This window comes from Lithobates pipiens, unplaced genomic scaffold (genome assembly GCF_037356315.1).
Source record: "Lithobates pipiens isolate NorthernLeopardFrog02 unplaced genomic scaffold, aLitPip1_a1.2 Scaffold_8, whole genome shotgun sequence".
In the NCBI taxonomy this organism is placed as follows: domain Eukaryota; kingdom Metazoa; phylum Chordata; class Amphibia; order Anura; family Ranidae; genus Lithobates; species Lithobates pipiens.
This window is the reverse complement of record NW_027507903.1, coordinates 412,819,716-412,825,715: the sequence shown is the minus strand read 5'-3', so window position 1 is coordinate 412,825,715 and position 6,000 is coordinate 412,819,716.

The window sequence follows — 6,000 nt, the reverse complement described above, 5'->3', positions numbered from 1 at the left end:
CATTGCTTTCCATTTTTATTATTTTTATTATTTGATGCTGTTATTTCTATTTGCTATTAGCACATGGAACTGCATCTTTAAATTTTGCTGCATTCTCTATTATTTTGATTGAAATAATTATCTATTTCTTTTATCTAATATAATTAACAGTGGATTTGGATGCCATGTATAAGCCATAATAGGTATACAGATGTTGAAACTCAAGGACAGAGGACTCTGACGTGCCTACGGAACAAAAGGAATGATTAGGTGATTTACCTCTCCATCACTTGCTAAAAGCAGATATATCGCTTTTGGATGCTGAGAAACAAATGTCATCTACACCAGTCAATAAATATACAAAGAGAATGGAATAAAGGTGTTCTGGGACTCCATCTAGTGGCCACGTTTGGTATTTTTTCTTTTTCCAACTTCAGTCACATTTTTTACTCCAAAAACTTGAAGCCTTCCCTTTACACATTTTTTTCACTCAAAATTTACCCAGTTTTCATGAACAGTTCACATATTTTTCAAATTGAATCCCATTCTAAAAATGTGGGTATTAAGGAATGCCCAGAATAAAAGTTTATGACCTAAAAGGTCAAATCAAAATATTTATTGGACAAAGATATCAAAGGTTTGATACCTTTGTTCAATAAATACTTTGATTTGACCTTTTTGTGTCATTATCTTTGTACTGAGTGCCCCTCAATACCCACCCCAGAGTTTTGCTATCCACTGAGGTTAGTAACAGGATTGTAACAGACCAAAGAGAATAGTAGTGTGGTGTGCATAGTGCCCCCTCACTCTCCTGTCATACTAGCTCATTAAGAAATACTTCCCTTAGAATGAAGCCCTGCAGTGGCACCCACACACCACTGACTGAGACGGCTGAAATCTTCTCCGTTGTTTTTTCTGGATTTGCAGGCTCCGGCGCTGCGAGTGGCCAGAGCTGCGATGACATCACTCCTGCGAATGCATGGGAGCTGCTGGTCATGGCACAGAACTCTGAAGAAACTGTACGGACCGCTGTTCCTTCAGAGTGCATGAGCCCATGACATCACCGGCGGTGTATACAGTAAATATCTCCTAAACCAGGCATCACTAAATGGCAGACCGTGGTCCACCAACCTTTAATGTGAAAAGTCCCACCCATTGTCCAGGGCTGCCTTGCTTTCCATCATGTGTGAATAAGGTAGGTCTCTGTGGGGAGGGGAGAGTGCTGTTATCAAAAGGGCAGGAGTCTTCTTTCGAGAGAGGACTGTGATGGGGGGATCTGTGATGGGTCAGTCTGTGATGGGGATCTATGATGGGTCACTTTTTGATGGGGTCTGTGATGGGCCAGTCAGCGATAGGGGGTCATTGATAGGTCAGTCTGTGATGGGGGGTCTGTGAAGGGGGCCTGTTATGGGTCTGTGATGGTTCAGTCTTTGATGGGGGTCTGTGATGGGTCAGTCTGTGATAGGGGGTCTGTGATGGGTCAGTCTGTGATAGGGGGTCAGATATGGGTCAGTCTGTGATGGGGGGTCAGAGATGAGTCAGTCTGTGATAGGGGGTCAGAGATGGGCCAATCTGTGCTGGGGTCTATTATGGTTCAGTCTTTGATGGGGGTCTGTGATGGGCCAGTCGGCAATGGGGGGTTATTGATAGGTCAGTCTGTGATGGGGGGTCTGTGAAGGGGGCCTGTTATGGGTCTGTGATGGTTCAGTCTTTGATGGGGGTCTGTGATGGGTCAGTCTGTGATGGGGGTCTGTGATGGGTCAGTCTGTGATAGGGGGTCAGAGATGGGTCAGTCTGTGATGGAGGGTCAGAGATGGGTCAGTCTGTAATAGGGGGTTAGAGATGGGCCAATCTGTGATAGGGGTCTATTATGGTTCAGTCTTTGATGGGGGTCTGTGGTGGGTCAGTCTATAATGGGGGGTCTCTGATGGTTCAGTCTGTGATGGGGAGTCTGTGATGGGCCAGTCTGTGATGGGCCAGTCTGTGATGGCCCGTCTGTGATGGGGGGGTCTGTGATGGAGGGGGTGATAGGTTAGTCTGTGATGGGTCAGTCTGTGATAGGGGGGTCTGTGAAGGGGGCCTGTTATGGGTCTTTTGGGGATTTGGAATTTGGGGGCCCCAAGCAAAATGGACATGGAGGACCCCACCCCCCCCCCCTGCACGCATGCAAAGCCTACAGGAATCACAGCATAGTGATACAGTTTAAGTTGACCAACACTTTATATAAATAAAAAAGGTTTACCGTGTAAATACTGCCGTTACATAATGTGCATAGAAAACACACACACACAGACCGACACACACACACAGACACACACACACACATAGTGGTTAGCACTCTCATCTAGCAGCAAAAAGGGTTGCTGGTTCAAATCCCAACCACGACACTACCTGACTGGAGTTTGCATGTTCTCCCTGTGTCTGCGGGGGCTTCCTCCCACACTCCAAAGACATGCAGGTAGGTTAACTGGCTTTTGTCCAAAATTGGCCCTAGTATATGGATGGGGAAATTGGATTGTGGGCTCCTTGAGGGTAGGGACCAATGTGAGTGTGCGATGTACAGGGATAGGGACAATTGTAGACACTCACTCAGGTTGGACTGGTGTCTTTATTCAACCTAACTATGTAACACACCACATTAAAATTTTTCAGTTCTCACAAACATGTGCAAATTATCTAAAACTGCTGTTTGCGAGCCTTGTTTTCTGCAAAGGCAATCACAATGTCCTCCATGTCCAAAGACTGGCGAACATCATACTCAATTGACATAAGTGCCAGTCCTGTGAGCCTTTTTTGGCCCATGGTGGACCTCATGTAATTTTTTATCAGCTTAGTGTGTACTGTAGAGTCTTTTCTCTGCTTTGTAAATTTTTGCAAAAAGCTTTAATAAATATTACCTGATTCAAAAAAGAAGCAATAAGATGGAAATGGGATGGTAAAGAAAGAAAATTGAAAGAAAGCTATGGTAATTGTTTTTATTATGGTCAGCAAGCTACCATATTTTTATTACTAAATGGGTCTTGATGACTGCCTCCCCCCATGCTCTTTTGTAACCCCCCCTCCGCGGCAGGAGAATGACTAAACATAGTCTTACCCAGGGCCGCTGATAGGGCAGTACAACCAGCACTGTTGTACCGGGCCCGGCCAGCAGGGGGGGGGGGGGGGCAAGCAGCTTTTAACTTCTAGCTAAAAAAAAAAAAAAAAAAAAAAGCTAAATAAATATATTAACCCACACCCACTTGATTACTAAGGTATATAATGAATATATATCCATTTCCTGGGCCCCCTCAGGTTACCAGAGGGGCCCAGGAGGTGAAAGCAGAAGAGGGACTTTTTTTCCATTTTCAGGTGCGGGGATACAAATCCGTGCACCCGGGATACAAATCTGCTGCTCTCAGTATACCTGCACAAACTAAAGTTCTGCCTGCTCACTGTATGCCTCTCTGGTGGATGGATATTACTGTTATACGGCTTCCTTCATTCAGTAAGTGCTGCAGCTTGAGGGACTTATCACTGAGGCGGCTGAGACAGACAGAGCAGCAGGAGTAATGTGGACAACGGCAGTGGTGCACAGGCAAGCAGTCCCCTGCACATACACACACACTGACAGGTCACTCTATTGTAGAATTTGCAGTCCCCAGACTCTGTGTGCTCATGATTATTATCATTATGATGATCAGGGCACAGCAGGGGCTGTATGGCTCTGTCAGTGTAACATGGCTGTTGGGTGCTGACTTTCCTGATATATGGCTGTACTGTGTGTTACAGACTATAACTCAGCACAGCCATAACAAAGTCAGCACCACACAGTCATGTTACACTGACAGAGCCATACAGCACCTGCTGTGCCCTGATCATCATAATGATAATGACCATGAGCACATAGTGAAATGCTACTTTTACACATGTGATGGGGGAAGGGACAGTAAAAACACAGCCAAGCTGCATTTTTACCACCCCCAAACCACTCCCCTTTGATAACCTTTCACCCAAGCTTTGGAATTAGGTCCTTTTTCATGCAGACCTGATTGAAAGCTACATGTAGGTTTACAGGTTTGAACTGACTTGTATTTAGATCCACCTTCCTCCGTGTCCATTCAGGTGGGGAAAAAAAAAAATTGGAAAAGAATATCCTTTTCTATTTTTCCAGACGTAAATGTGACAGATCCGAGGTAGCCTGATGTAAATGGACACAAGTCGGTGGTGTATGAAGACACAAACTGAATGGGCACAGATGTCAAAACACTGACATCTCTCCCATTCAGATGCAGTTATGATTGATGGGGCGCTGTAAATGCTACATGTTCCAGCTCCTGCCTCCAGACACCCCCCCCCCACAATGACAGCGTGGAGTCAGGGGTGGAACGAGGGGCAGGGTTGTGAGCGGAGCCAGGGTGGGTTGTGGGCGGGGTCAAGGGGGCCCCGTCAGGTAGGCTGTATGGGGCCCCATGATTTCTAACAGCGGCCTTGGTCTTACCTCTAAAATCTGACAATCTGGGGACCACAAATTTTTGTAACCCGTTTGAATTCTTACTTCACAGATTTCCCACTCCAGATCTATGCTGATAAAAATATCACTCCAAATAAAAAAATAGCTGTTTTATAGTAGAGCTGCCAATAGACTTCAGTGCAGGTCAAATCTGTCTGCCTACAGGGCAAATCTCCAGAGGTTTGCAGGGCACTTTTACCTTGCTTCTGTGAACGGAATTCCCAAAGGGGCTGAAAGCTAACGCCTTCACATTTCTATGGGCACCATAAGGATATATGTCTATGGATGATGCTGCTTGAGCCCCACTTACATCTGGATGCACATAACAGAAAGTGGATGCAGACAGGCTCTCCTTCTAAGCTGATTTAAGGGTTCAATAAACCCTGAGCAGCCCTCCTGTGGGTTTCACTTGCACCTAGCTGTTTTGAATGCATTAACCGTGTTCTTATTGAAATGCTTTGCACCACGCACAACCAAGCACAAATATATAACCCTGGAGCATGGCTTGTGGAGTTTGTGAATCTTAAATGCAGCTGTTTAGAGGGTACATGTCAGTTTCCATTTTAAGCGTTTTAAACACACTTTGTATCATTAGATATGCATGGTGAAACAGACTTATTAGGAATAGCAATTATGAATTGCTCAAATCCACTTAAAATGCACAAAATTACATATGTGTGTGTTTTTGTACGTTTACCATTAATTTCAAAGAAAAAAAAATACGATATACTTATTGTATTTCATACACAGAGAGAATCATTTTTTAACAAACTTTATATGACAAAATTATGTTCAGTAATACCAATGTCTCTTTACTATGGTAATCAGTGGGACAAATGCTGCCCTACATTGTTGGTCAGTGGAGAAACGCCCCCTTTCATTGGTGTTCATAGAGGAATGTCCCCTTACATTGATAGTCAGCGGATAAATACTACCTTACATTGATCGTCAGTGGAGAAATACTACCTTACTTTTATAGTCAGTGGAGAAATACTACCTTACATTGATAGTCAGTGGAGAAATACTACCTTACATTGATAGTCAGTAGAGAAATACTACCTTACATTGATAGTCAGTGGAGAAATACTACCTTACATTGATCGTCAGTGGAGAAATACTACCTTACATTGATAGTCAGTGGAGAAATACTACCTTACATTGATGGTCAGTGGAGAAATGCTGCCTTTTATTGTTGGTCAATGGAGAAATGCCCCTTTTATTGGAGGTCACTAGAATATTGCCCCATTACACTGGTGAAAACTGTCCCTTTAAGTTGATCATTGGTGGGAGCAATGCTCCCTTACATTGGCTGTCAGTGGGAAACTGTCCTTTCATATTGTTAGTCAGTGGAAAAGTACCCCTTTATATTTTTGGGCAGTGGACAATTGCTTTCTTAGATTTCCGGTCAATGAAAAGAAAGACCCGTTGCACTGGTGATCAGTGGAAGGAATTGACCCTTACATTGGTGGTCAGTGCAAAGAATGCCTCCTAACATATATGGTTAATGGAAAAAATGTTTTCCCACATTGGTG